The sequence below is a fragment of the Oncorhynchus keta genome, chromosome 17 (assembly GCF_023373465.1).
Source record: "Oncorhynchus keta strain PuntledgeMale-10-30-2019 chromosome 17, Oket_V2, whole genome shotgun sequence".
NCBI classification, from domain to species: Eukaryota; Metazoa; Chordata; class Actinopteri; order Salmoniformes; family Salmonidae; genus Oncorhynchus; species Oncorhynchus keta.
Window position 1 is genome coordinate 19,719,869 of NC_068437.1, and position 14,938 is coordinate 19,734,806.

Genomic DNA, 14,938 nt, shown 5'->3' on the forward strand with positions numbered 1-14,938 from the left:
TTAATGTGTTTGTGTCATGAATTGGTCATATTTCGCCATAGCATATTGTTATTCATACTGTCTTACAGTATATTTGAAAGGAGTAATTCATCAGACAGAACTACAAATACTACCTGTATCTGGTGGTCAAAGAACAGTTGTCATCAATGCCATTAATAGCTGAGGAAGGTGACAAATGTCAATCACCCACCTTCCGGAGATACCTGAAACCCCACCTCTTTAAGGGTACCTAGGATAGGATAAGTAATCCTTCACCCCCTAAAGATTTAGATGCACTATTGTAAAGTGGCTGTTCCCTGGATGTCTAAAATTTGTAAGTCGCTCTGGATAAGACAATAGCTGAGGAAGTTGCCACCACAACCGTTAATGGGCTTGGCATCAAGATGTGCACAACCTAGAAATGGCCAAAATGTTTTGACAGACCATCCATTGTGAACCATCAGTGCTAACCAGTGTAATCTTTGTGCACTTATCTGTTGAACGACGGCCCTCAGGAAACCAGAGGAGATACCTGAAAACCTCCGACAAATGAGTGTCTGGTTCACACCTTGCTACCACACTCAGGACAGTAGTGTGACTACTAGGAAGGGCACTCTGAGGGTGTCACATCGCAGCATGAAGACCTATTATTCATCTGTATTTTCATCCTTTTCCCTTGGTTATATTCGGACAGACTTCAATCTCTGATTGTTGTGTTGTTGGGTATATTTATCCATCTCACTGTGTGTTTTTACCCACATTTACAGGCATTCATGCTGTGACCTTTACTGTAAGTAGGCCAGTGGTATCGGAAAGCGTTGTCGCCTGACACCTGTGTCTTAGTGTGTCCTGGTTCCCGTGAGTAGCTGAGTACAGCCCGTTGCACAGGAGCCCTTGAGAATGGAATTACTGGGATGTCAGGTGACATAGTGTCGTACAGTGAGAGGGTTCACTCCTGTCAAAATCTCCACGCGGGAATAGAGGTATAAGAAGACCACCCACCTTTGGGACAACGACTCCCGTTGTTTGTGCAGAGACAAGACCCTCTCATCATTATATACAGTATCTCTGGTACGGTGTTGCTCTCTGATCAACTCAGGAACTGACAGTTTCTCCACAACACTTCCCTTCTGCTAAAATGTCCACCTATCGGCGCTCAGCAATGGCACACATTGGTTTATCACATATTTGCACGAGGCAGATGTATCACAAGCACCAAAACAACCAGCACACAATTTAAACCTATGAGTTAACTCCTTAACAAACCCATTGTATACCCTTTATAAGTAGTAACTGACTGTAAAGTGGTACCCATCTAACAAAATACTGTTTAAAAAAAAAAATGTTTGACCCTTATATAGAATTCACCTGATTGACCTGATTAAACATCACTTGTAGAAGTTATCAGAGTCCCTGATTCTTTCACACGTCTGCAGTGATGAGGCAAACTTTATGCATGTAGGCTAATGGTATCGTCGTGTAATCTTGGTAAGAGTTATAGACACCACCAGTACACCTTGTGTTGAAATTGTACCTGTACATACGAATTGGCTCCTCAACTGTTTGACCTTGATATCAGAATACAGGAGATCAGTACGATCTGATATCACGTTCAGGGTACATAAATCAACTTGGAACCTTTTTCAGTGAGTTGTCTCTCTCACCCCCAGGTAGGCTTGCTTATGTAATGAACTACATTGACATGTACCATATAGGGGATCCATTGGCCATTAGTATGTCTCCACCCAAGGAACCGGCCAATTGTAAATAAGTACTGTAAATGGTGCTGAAGCACAGGAGCCAAACAGCCACTATTGAGAGGCATTGTTATTGATTGTGTATCGAGTGTATAACTACATCATAGGAGTTTTTGACACTAAAAGCTTATCAATGCCATCAGGCCTTATTTTTGATTTTGAGTGTGCAGCTGCATCACATCTTGTTTTTGTAAATGCATGTGAGTAATTCCAGGGTAGCGTGGCTGAAATATCAACTTTCTCCTTAAGAGGAAACCTGAGAGCGAGCTTCCTGTCCTACAACCGGACTCCTCTGCTCCTCACGTTCAGAAAACATCTCTTCCAATCAAGTTTTAACAGGGGCCTTGTCAGATCAGCAGGCGCCCATGTCCGGCAGCTGTGGTCAGGTCTGCATGGCTTTAGGCAAGCAGGAGAACAGGAGTCGGTGTTTACAGGGGCGTGAATGAGATTTTCCATGTCATTTAACAACCATATGAATCTTTTGGAATTGATGGGAGGGCTTATTTTCGGTATCTTGTGTCCAGTGTTGTTTTTAGTGTCCAGTGTTTTTAAAATTATTTTAAGTGTGTCTACTTGTTACCTATTCTTCCCCTTTCTTTGTGTCTCTCTGCCTTTAATTTGTCTGAGGATCATTCATATGAGTCTTTTGGAATAATTTACTCAATTAAACAATGGAACCTCAACTGCATAACAATTGATCATGTTTTTTTCCATCATTATGTTTGTTCCTGAACTTCCCTCCAGCTCTATCCTGGAACCCTTAAGGAAAATGGAAAACAGGGCATCCACGAAATACCCGGAGACGGGAGCTAGCAGCAGATACCAAAAGATGTGGCATGGGGTGGAACGAGATAGACAAGAACTAAGTAAGTAGAACTTCCTCCAAGCCAGTAATTACTGTAATGTTTTGAGTACGTATCTCCATTTGGAATTAACTGGCAAATGCTTGAAATTATGTCTGCCACAAACAGGTATGCAAGTGCTAAGTACTATGTGTGTTCCATTGTAACTACTGGGTCTGTCTTTGTTACCACCATGTAACTCAGAGTCTACACTTCAATGGACAGTAAACTATTTGATTACATTTACACAACAAACAAACACGTAATATTACATCAGCCCAATATGACAGACGAGGAGTTAAGTTGATTGAAATAGTCAAAACTTTAATAAAGTAACCACAGTAGAAATGCAGGTTTTCACAGTGCCAATGTCAGTCAATTACACTTTCCGTTTAGCAATGTACACCCAGAATTAAACACCTAAAAAAGAAAACAACCCAACAACCCAACACCCAAACCCCCAAAACAGTTTGGTCTCCTTTCCTGACCCCTGGAAACATTCCACAGGTTTAATTACTGACTGACCGTTGCAGTGAGCAGAGTCTCACCTTTTGAAATTACGCACAAGACAAAATAAATCGGTGTGGTTGAAGCTGAGTCTGTCAGTCACTGGTACACAAAATACATGTTTTCTTTGTCTCAGGAGTGCCCTCCCTACCCCCAACAAACAAAGCATGGGGACAGGGAGTCTGCTTCTCTGTACAGGTTTGTGTGGAAACGTGAAGGGAACTCACTCCCATCGTCTGGGTAAGGATTGTTGGAAGGGTAGGGGTGGGCTCTTGGGATCCATTATCATCCAAAACTCTTTATGTTACTAGTATTACGTCTGTGGCGAAAGCAGGAAGGCAGACATCTCCTGTTTGACTTGGCCGGAGAGCTAGGTGGTGGAGGAGAAGATGCTTGCTTCCTGAAACCCAAAGCGATTGACTATCATTCAGTGATATATACAGTATATTGAAGTATTAATTTACATTCTCTAAAATATTCAGAATGGGATTTTTTAAATGTATTTAATTGACCATTTCAGACCATATCCCTTTTCCCCAATATAACACATTTTGACAGTGCTAGATTATATATATTCTACCTACACACACAGGGCTTGGAGAGAAATAAGACTGACAACAATCCATCTAGAGACATGACACAATGCATCAAGAGTGATCTTGCAGGGCAGTGCAGCATGGGGATTTGGCCTCACCTGTTGTTGGCTGCAGCAGCAGCCTCAAAACGCATCACACGCAGCATTCTGCAGATCTGACATAGAGTCAATTTAGGGGCATTGCATGCCAAACGCGGGCGGGGGACATTACGAGGGCTACGGTAGACGATGAGGGACATGTAGCCACACTTAGGGCCCTTCCCAAAGAGTTGGAGAGGCTGATGGAGAGTACTGTTTCCATAACAGGACGCAAACTGGAGGATACACGTAGAGAGAACGATAAAGTTTTTAGTAGTCTAGTATTCTGAAACAACACAGAATGTCAAGTCTATTTGTCTGATTTTAGTGCCAAAAAATAACAAATTAGGACCCTCGTCAATGAAAACTACTGTTTTCAAAACTAAAAAAACTGCATTATTTGTTAAGTTTTGTTCATTTTAGTTTCTAACAATGAACATTGTTTTAACAATTTCATCATACTCGCACAGTGCTAAATGTTATGTCTCTACCCAGAATTTCAGTAAACACTTCAGAAAAAAACAGGCCACGTGAACCAGAGATATAAATACAGAACATTAACACTATCAGATCACACCCTATTAATTTGCATACGAGCCGTCGCTGGCCTCTTAATCACCCTCTCCATCAGAAACCCAAGCCCAGCACACACTCAAAGGCTCCATCTATCACTGGATCCATCCATCTACCTCCACCTTGTAATCTCCCACATTTTTCCATTAACTAATAACCATCATTTCATCAAAACTCTTCTGCTGATCCAGTTCTGTTGAGGATCATCCATCATTTTCCCAAAACCATTCTTATTACCCAAACACAGAAATACTCACAGGCACTACAGTGTCCATGGACTGAGATGGAGCGAGACTGCTCTAAGTGCTGTGGTTCAGGTGGGAGGGTAACTTTGAGCCACTGTGCAGACATGCCACCTTCGTATAGCTTCTGAGACAGTGAAGCTGAATAGACTACAGACAATTATATTACAGCCAATACAAAACAGACCTGCCCACTTCTGACATCACCGACTGAGCTCACTGCTCCCTATGAACCTCCACTACACACACGGAAAACAGCAAAGAGGAGGTCTCATGTTTCAGAAAACCACAAGCAAGCTCTTAATTATTAAGAAGGCTTTTGTCCCTATGTGTAAATTTAGAAGCAGAGGGGTTGGAACAAAAATTATTTTCCAATTTCTTTCTGAATTGAACCATTTTTTTCTACGTTCCGAACAGCAAAATAAAGTTCTGAACCAGGTCGAACCCCCAAAAGTACTGGTTTATATCGTTCCTTTCTGTTCCTTTTTAAACCTCTGTAATCATATTTACATTTAGCTCAACATTAAATTACTTCACCAATCATGCACTGAGGATAGAGAGCTTGCTAGGGAGCTTGTTATGGAGCGGGCAAACTATATAGCCCCACCATGGACATGTCATAATACCCATAAAACATAGGGGTCAAACACGGAAGAGAGAATAAAGTAGACGGTGCGCGTCAAACGTTTGATTTATGACCCTAGGTCCGGATGACGTGTGCATGCCCAAATATGGGCATCCGGTCAGGACATCCTGGCAGGAAGTTATCATGTGGTTATGCCAATATTGGGGCATCCTGTCAGGACATCCTGTTGTCATGTGTTAGAGTGTGTGTTCATTTATGCATATAGTGCATCTATTCCTTTGAAGTTGTCATGATGATTGATGTGTAGGGACCTCGTTGAACTGGGGGGTATGTGTTTGAACATTTCAAAGAGGATGGCTCCACACCCCCTATTTTATTGACCTTGGGGCTGTTGTCTATGAAGCAGGAATGTCCAGGGGGTATTGTGTGTGTGTTTGTGTGTGTATCTCTGCAGGGGTGTTTGAAACTATCTTTTTTATCTAAACAATTCAACAATAGGAGGGCATATATACATAACGATACCCAAACAACAGGTGATTTTCCTAGGTAGGGGATCAAAGGAGAGCTGCTCTCCAGGGTGGGACTCCTCCAAATAGGATCGGACCTCCATTATGGCATCTGCTGAGGGATTCCTTCGTGCTGCATCCCCAGTTGCTCTCTCGTCAAACAGCATCCAAACAGCAGACGTTTGTGGCACTGCTGCTGGTGCTTCTGCTCCATCTGATCCCTCTTCTTCCTGGTGCCTGAGCCAGCTGACTGCTGGGGCTGTCCCTCCCTGCTGCTGAGGTTATTCTTTGAAGAGCCTCATCAATCACTCTGGCATCACGTGATTATATTCCATTCTGTGGAACGTTCTGTCCATTGATGAACATAGGGTGTCCTGTGGTTACATTTGCTTCTCTCTGGCGGCTGGCTGTGATTCGCTGCAGACCCTTACACAGGAGTATCATTTTTGAGGCTGTCACATAGCTGTAAAGAGAGAACAGTAACTTATTAGTTCAGGTTCATGTTTTGTCTACTGATACTACATTCTCATCTACTGCTCATCTACATATATAATACTGGATTAAATAATGATGTAATAATAACTGCTAGGATAGGATAAAGTAATCCTTCTCACCCCCCCCCCCTTAAAAGATTTAGATGCACTATTGTAAAGTGGCTGTTCCACTGGATGTCATAAGGTGAATGCACCAATTTGTAAGTCGCTCTGGTTAAGAGCGTCTGCTAAATGACTTAAATGTAAATGTAATGTAATGCTTACTGTACCTCTCTCCACTGATCTCCACAGTGACCTGCTCAAAGGGTTCCAGGACTCTGCATGCCTCCTCCACCACCTCCCATTCCTCTTGGGTCAGAGCATCAACAGGTGAATGGACAATGGCCAGAGAAGGGATGATGGCATCCTTTGACTCAAGAAACCGCTTCAACATATAAAATGTTGAATTCCACCTTGTAGTGCAGTCTTGTTTAGGCCTCAGCTCAGGCATCCCCATCTGGCATTGTGGAGACTTTCATTTTTCAGAACCTACTGTGCTCCTGTGGAAGTATTCCACAGCTGTTTTCACTTTGTCCACAGTGGACTTCATCACCTTCAGAGCATCTCTTACAATCAGGTTGATTGTGTGGGCAAGACATGGATGATGGGTCCATTTAAAAATGTTCATGGCTTTGGTTATGTTACAACAGACCACTTTTCCATCTCCTTGCCATTCTCTGGCCACTCTCAACAGTTCCTCTGCCAAGTTCTCTGAGGTGTGTCTGTTGCTGAACTCAAAGCAGTCCAGAAGACAGCAATACATCGAAAAATCTATGAAGTGACATGTAACTGACATGTAAGAAGTGGTTATCCCTGATGTCCAGCAGTCAGTGGTAAGGCAAACTGCAGTAGCTTTTTGAACTCTTTCCCGCACTGAAGCCTGTGTGCTCTCGTGCAGTTGTGGAATAAGTGATTTTGAAAGGGGTTTCCTGCTTGGAATTGTGTACATTGGATTTAGACTATTGCTATAATTTCTAAAACCTCTGTCCTCCACGATTGAAAATGGCTTGAAATCGGTGGCAATCATTTAAGCCAATGCAATATCAATTTGGCCTTGTTTTGCTACAGACATAGACTTTGGCATAAACTGGTCCATAGAAGACTGCGTTGCTGTGGGTCGTGGAGTAGGCCTACTTGACTAAGTTGATACATCTCTACGTGTGGAGTTGCTGGCTTCACCACTATCACTATCACCGCTAGTTTCTCGAAGCTCTGCTACAGCTAGCTTCACAGTTGGGTGCACAGTTCACATATGCCGGTGTAGGTTGTGTGTAGAATCGGCTTTATATGAGATTTTGTTTTGGCAAATTCTACACTGTGCTCTAACATTGTCTACATTATTAAAATGCATCCAAATGCTACTGTGATTCCAACTAATTTCCCAGATGTTGTTTTCACAGCTGTTCTTCCTCTCTCTCCTCGGCTGCTAAGTGTGTGACTGTGAGTGAGTTGGCTCGGCCATCCCTCATGCATCTTTGGTTCATTGCATGTCTGATTGACAGGACAACAGGCGAGGCTGTTAGTCTGAGCAGACAGTCAGAACAAATGTGTGCGCTTGAGCAATTAGGCCTATATTATTTTATTTCTTTTTTCGTTTTTTGAATTAGTTAATTCTATTCATTTAAATGTTTTCACGATCTTAATTTTAAAAATATTTTTATAAATAGATTTGGCTCTGATATGCGAGCCGGCTCCCAACGTTCACCTACGAGAGCCGACTCTTAGAGCCGACTCGATGGGTCGCGAACGACCCATCACTACTACTTTGAAGTATCTCAAATAGAAAATATATTTGGATTTTTTAAACACGTTTTTTGGTTACTACAACTCTTGAATGAGTAGGTGCATCCAAACTTTTGACTGGTACCTGTTAAATCAATACCATTGAAATTAATATCTGATAAGACTCAGGGACACCCACTGGTTCTGGAATAGACAAGGTGTATGTAAATACATTTAGCAATTTAGCATCAATAACATGACAGTCATTCTATCTTAAAAACAAATGTGTGATTACCAATTAATGTGTAAAACCCACCATAGCAGGTAGGACTAAATAAGGTTACGTAACCTTGCTTACTAGCTATACTAATGATATGCTGTTCAGAGGGTAACCACAAACTGATGCATGTCTTCTTGCAGTACAGTAAGCACACTGTTGACTCAAGAAAGGATGCTAATCAGTCCATCTATGAAACCTCTCAACAATCCAGACCAAAATAATACAGCTAGCTTGGGTAGCTACAAGTCAAGTAGTTACTTGAAATAGACTACCCACCCACCCCTCACACACAGACACAAACAAACATTATCAAGAACACCTAGCTTCACCATCTAAGTTAGCTAGCTAGTTAACTAACAAACTAGACTGTTGGTTTATAAAATCCATGAATTTCCCATGCATTTAAATGGCTAGACAACAGGTTTCGTGCACGTTTTTTAACTTGCCCGAGACAGTTCACAGAATTCTCAATTTAAGCAAGTTGATCCTTCAGATCATCATGGCCCTGGTGAGGGACGTGAAGCTTGAGACAGGAATTTGTAGTTCTGTATGCAGATAATTAGCATATCATTTTGGGGGGGGTAAGTACTTTGTCCGATAGAGATTTACACGGTTATCAAAACGTCACGCCAGAATCGGCTTAACGTTGGACTAGTAGAGAAGCTAGCCAACAAGCTTGTGTGTGCAGAGTGGCACCAGAATTAAAAACATGTCTGACCTTTTTGTAGTTAATAAATTAAAAGTGATAAATATAGCATCCCTAACTAACATAGAAAAAGTTAATTAATTCTTCTCTAATAAAAAATCTCTCTCCCTATCTTCTGAATCATGCTTGTAATGTCAGTATAGGCGCTTTGTGTTTTCTTGTGGGACTGGAGAAAAAATGCCTGGTACGTAAAATAAAATTATTAATCGGTTCCCAACAGTAAAGATCACTTTCATTCCCTTTTAAAATCAAATCAAACCTTATTTATCACATGCCCCGAATACAAGTGTAGACCTTACCATGAAAGCTTACTTACAAGCCCTTAACCAACAGTGCAGTTCAAGAAGAGTTAAGAAAATATTTACCAAATAAACTTAAGCAAAAAATATAAAGTAACACAGTAACATAACAATAACGAGGTTATACACAGGGGTACCGGTACCCGAGTCAGTGTGCAAAGTTACAGGTTAGTTGAGGTAATTTGTACATGCAGTTAGCAGTGTACAAAACAAATGGAGGTGGGGTGGGGGGGAAATATAAATAGTCCAGTCATTATTTGATTAATTGTTCAGCAGTCTTATGGCTTGGGGGTAGAAGCTATTAAGGAGCCTTTTGGTCCAAGACTTGCCGCTCCGGTACCACTTGGTGCTCCGGTAACAGAGAAAACATTCTATTACTTGGGTGACTGGAGTCTCTGACAATTTTATAGGCTTTCCTCTGACACCGCCTATTACATAGGTCCTGGATGGCAGGAAGCTTGGCCCCAGTAATGTACTGGGCCGTATGCACTACCCTCTCTTTTTCTCTCTTTCTTTCTTTCTCTCTCTCGGAGGACCTAAGTCCTAGGACCATGCCTCAGGACTACCTGGCATGATGACTCCTTGCTGTCCCCAGTCCACCTGGCCGTGCTGCTGCTCCAGTTTCAACTGTTCTGCCTGCAGCTATGGAACCCTGACCTGTTCACTGGACCTGCTACCTGTCCCAGACCTGCAGTTTTCAACTCTCTAGAGACAGCAGGAGCGGTAGAGATACTCTTAATGATCTGCTATGAAAAGCCAACTGACATTTACTCCTGAGGTGCTGACTTGTTGCTGTGATTATAATTATTTGACCATGCTGGTCATTTATGAACATTTGAACATCTTGGCCATGTTCTGCTATAATCTCCACCCGGCACAGCCAGAAGAGGACTGGCCACCCTTCATAGCCTGGTTCCTCTCTAGGTTTCTTCCTAGGTTTTGGCCTTTCTAGGGAGTTTTTCCTAGCCACCGTGCTTCTACACCTGCATTGCTTGCTGTCTGGGGTTTCAGGTTGGGTTTCTGTACAGCACTTCGAGATATCAGCTAATGTAAGAAGGGCTATGTAAATACATTTGATTTGATTTGATTTGTAGCGCCTTACGGTCAGATGCCGAGCAGTTGCCATACCAGGCGGTGATAAAACTGGCCAGGATGATACAACTGGCAACTTTTTGAGGATCTGGGGACCCATGCCAAATCTTTTCAGTCCCCACTTCATGACTGTCTTGGGATATTTGGACCATGATAGTTCGTTGGTGATGTGAACACCAAGGAATTTGAAACTCTTGACCCACTCCACTACAGCCCCATCGATGTTAATGGGGGCCTGTTCGGCCCGCCTTTTCCTGTAGTCCACGATCAGCTCCTATGTCTCGCTCACATTGAGGGAGAGGTTGTTGTCCTGGCACCGCACGACCAGTTCTCTGACCACCTCCCTATAGGCTGTCTCATCGTTGTCGGTGATCAGGCCTACCACTGTTGTGTCATCAGCAAACTGAATGATGGTGTTGGAGTCATGTTTGTCCACGCAGTCGTGGGTGAACAGGGAGTACAGTAGGGGACTAAGTACACACCCCTAATGGGCCCCAGTGTTGAGGATCAGCTTGGCAGACATGTTGTTGCCTACCCTTACCACCTGGGGGCGACCTGTCAGGAATTCCAGGATCCAGTTGCAGAGGGAGGCGTTTAGTCCCAGGGTCCTTAGCTTAGTGATGAGCTTCGTGGGCACTATGGTGTTGAACACTGAGCTGTAGTCAATGAACAGCATTATCTGTTCACTGATCCGGTTCCAACCCCTAGTGGGAACATAAGTGTAGTTCTGGGAATGAATAGGGAAAATAATAGGATGACACGCTTGGCATTGTGTCGTCATTTAATTATTTGAATTGCGCCCCTGGTGCTCATGCTTGACTTAGACAACTTGAGAGGACTACTCTGTACCCAGAGGAGCGCTTCCATTGAGCATAAAGGTGAGCTGCTGTATGAACGTATGCCTTATCTATGCTATGCTTCACATCATTGCCAGTAGAAGCTACATTATGTATGTTACATCCCATTCACAGCACTATTCATATACCAGAACACAGACAGACAGACAGACAGACAGACAGACAGACAGACAGACAGACAGACAGACAGACAGACGGGACACCTCATTTTAGGTTTAAAAAAACCCTGCTCTTTACAGTTCATCATGATTTATATATAGGCCAGTTATTAATAACTTTATTTTGCCACAATTTTGCCAGGGGAAAAGAAACAGGGGCGACGTTCAGGCAGAAATGACTGAGAGCGGTCTCAACTGGTGTCTCCATAACCGAGTAAGATGGAGGACATTCGTCAATGGCCTATGCTCCTGTCGTAGGAGCCGAGGGTTTAAGTAAAGTAAGAACATTTTGCCATCAGAGGGGGTGTTGAATTACTGAGTTGAATCCAATTTGATTCCAGTCTTATGATATGAAGCTCATTTAATGTAAAAATCCTCCTAGAAAATGACAGGTTATTTTCCATCCTAATGCATGTTACTTTATGGGTGAGGAAAATAATCTCCTCTGTTCTTCTGCCACCTATGTGGAGACTCTTGAATTGTTATAAAACTTACAGCACGGATGAGTGTTTCTAGAACGCTATAGAACTTTCATGTTTGTAGTTTATCATCACAGCTTCTCTTAGAATTAAAAATTAAATAATTGTGATAATTGAATAGTCATGACATGCCTTTTGTGTTGTTTTGTAGAGCTGGACTATGTGTCTTACTGTTCCACCAAGCATAATGATGTGTGTTAGTGACTGTTTTATGGAAGCTTTGCATGCCATTTTGAGTACTGCAAGCTTTGACCATGTGGGCCCCTAGCAATTCGAGGTTTAGCCAGAGGTTCAGCATCTTGCCATTTGAGTGAAAGCTAGCAAGAGGCCTGTCCCATGTTATCCAATGAGATTGCAGGGCGGGCCAAAGGGTTCAGTGCAGAGAGAAAGTAATTATGTGGTGCACATATCGACACATATGTGACATGGTATGCAATTTACAGGGACCACTTTTGTCTCGTGAGCGCTACTTTCAGAACTACTGGCTAAAGAGTATAGAGTACTGGGGAATATAGTACTGGAGAATATCTATCTATATCTATCATATCTAAGCTACCTGGAACTGCACTGACTCCAGCTTTCTCCAACAAAGAGTGCATGCTCCAGGTGGATCGCCAATAACATCTCGCCAGAAATGGACCTGAAAACTTGGCCATGGTAAACTTGGTCTCATTTACGTATATATCTAACAAATAGGTAGTCTGCATTTGCGTAAAAAGAAAGAAAGTCACACTCTATATACTCAGACCCCTTCCCTTTTTTCCACATTTTGTTACAGCCTTATTTGAAAATGGATTAAATCATTGTAGAATACCCCATAATGATAAAGGGAAAACAGGTTTTTAGACATTTTTGCAAATGTATAAATAAAAAAAGACCTTATTTACAAGTATTCAGACCCTTCGCTATGAGACTCGAGATTTAGCTCCAAGACAGAATTGTGTCGTGGCACAGATCTGGGGAAGGGCACTTAAAAAGTTCTGCATCATTGAAGGTCCCAAGAATACAGTGGCCTCCATCATTCTGAAATGGAAGAAGTTTTGAACCACCAAGACTCTTCCTAGAGCTGGCTGCCCGGCCCAACTGAGCAAGCGGGGGAGAAGGGCCTTGGTCAGGGAGGTGACCAAGAACTTGAAGGTTACTCTGACAGAGCTCCAGAATTCCTCTGTGGAGATGGGAGAAGCTTCCCCTTCCAGAAGGACAACCATCTCTGCAGGACCACCAATCAGGCCTTTATGGTAGAGAGGCCAGACGGAAGCCACTCCTCAGTAAAAGGCACATGACAGCCCATTTGGAGTTTACCAAAAGGCACCTAAAGGACTCTTAGACCATGAGAAACAAAATTCTTCCTCTGGTCTGAGGAAACCAAGATTGAACTCTTTAGCCTGAGTGCCAAGCATTGCGTCTGGAACCTGGCACCATCCCTACGGTGAAGCATGGTGGTGGCAGCATCATGCCGTGGGGATGTTTTTCAGTGGCAAGGACTTGGAGACTAGTCAGGATCGAGAGAAAGATTAACGGAGCCAAATATAGATAGATCCTTGTTGAAAACCTGTTCCAGTCCGCTTAGGACTTCAGACTGGGGCAAAGGTTCAACTTTCAACAGGACAACAACCCTAAGCACACAGCCAAGACAACGTAGGAGTGGCTTTGGGACAAGTCTCTGAATATCCTTGAGTGGCTCAACCAGTGCCCGTACTTGAACTCGATCTAACATCTCTGGGGAGACCTGAAAACAGCTGTGCAGCGTCGCTCCCCATCCAACCTGACAGAGCTTGAGAGGATCTGCAGAGAAGAATGGGAGAAACACAAATACAGGTGTGTCAAGCTTGTAGCGTCATACCCAAGAAGACTCGAGGTTGTAATCGCTGCCAAAGGTGCTTCAACAAAGTACTGAGTAAAATATTTTTGTAAATGTGATATTTCATTTTTTTTTATTTTTTATACATTTGCAAAAATGTCTAAAAACCTGTTTTTGCTTTGTCATTATGGGTTATTGTGTGTTGATTGATGAGGGAAAAAACAATGTAATCTATTTTAGAATAAGGCTGTAACGTAACAAAATGTGGAAAAAATAAAGGGGTCTGAATAGTTTCTGAATGCACTGTTTGCTCCCCCAAAAAATATTATGGGTAAACCTAATAACCAATGTTTCGGCAATGCAGTTCCTTCCTCAGGGTTTCATTATGAATGCTTAAACCAGGTTATGTAGACAAAAATTGCAATTAGGGTAACCAATGAACACAGTGGAGGGTGTGTTATAGTAATTAGGCTAATGAGGGATGAACATCAAGATGTTGAATACATTGGGCTATTATTTGATTATTTATATTACAACATGATTAGATATGGTAGAATACATTTTATTAACCTCATTAATCTTTGTTGTTTCATTTAATTTAATTTGTTTCATTGTTTCAATTTAATGTCATCTTTGTTTTATGTCACCATCTTGTGGTTCAAACACAAGGCATAATAAACATTAGTAGTCAGCTATCACAATCTCCAGTAGACTGGGCCTCCATGGTTGCTTGAGAAAGTTTGAATCCTATGCAAAACTGACCAGTGTGATCACTTGTGCTTCCTGGAAAACATTGATCGTGCAAGTGGTCCAGCTTTAAATGAAGTGCTACATACATTTGTCACAAATCATCTCTAACTGTATGTCATGCTCTATAAAGGGTTCATAAATGTGGCCTAACTGTGTAATATAACCATCAATGTCAAATATGACAAAAAACTATGCTTTTTAAAGTGTGGCATAACCACAGCTTAATAAAGGCTTTAAAAATAATTCAAATTGAGGCTTCACAAAGCATCTATAACCTTGTAATGTCATACATTTCTAGGATGTCCCAACCTCTTTCCCTCTTGGGTGTATAGCCAATATTGGAACTGACCACAACCTAAAATGCAGTCCTGGAAGTCACATTACACCAGGCAACACTTACTGTACCTTGATGAAAGCCCCCAACATAAGGAAATTGAAAGTGGCTTTCTTCTGGAACTAAGTTACATCTTTCTGAGTACACAAACATGCACCAGGCGGACCAGTTCATTTGTCATTTGCCAGAATTGTCCTATGATGACCAGTCTGTCCGTGGGTTCCATATACTCTAATGTATGGAATAAATAGGCCTATTCTAA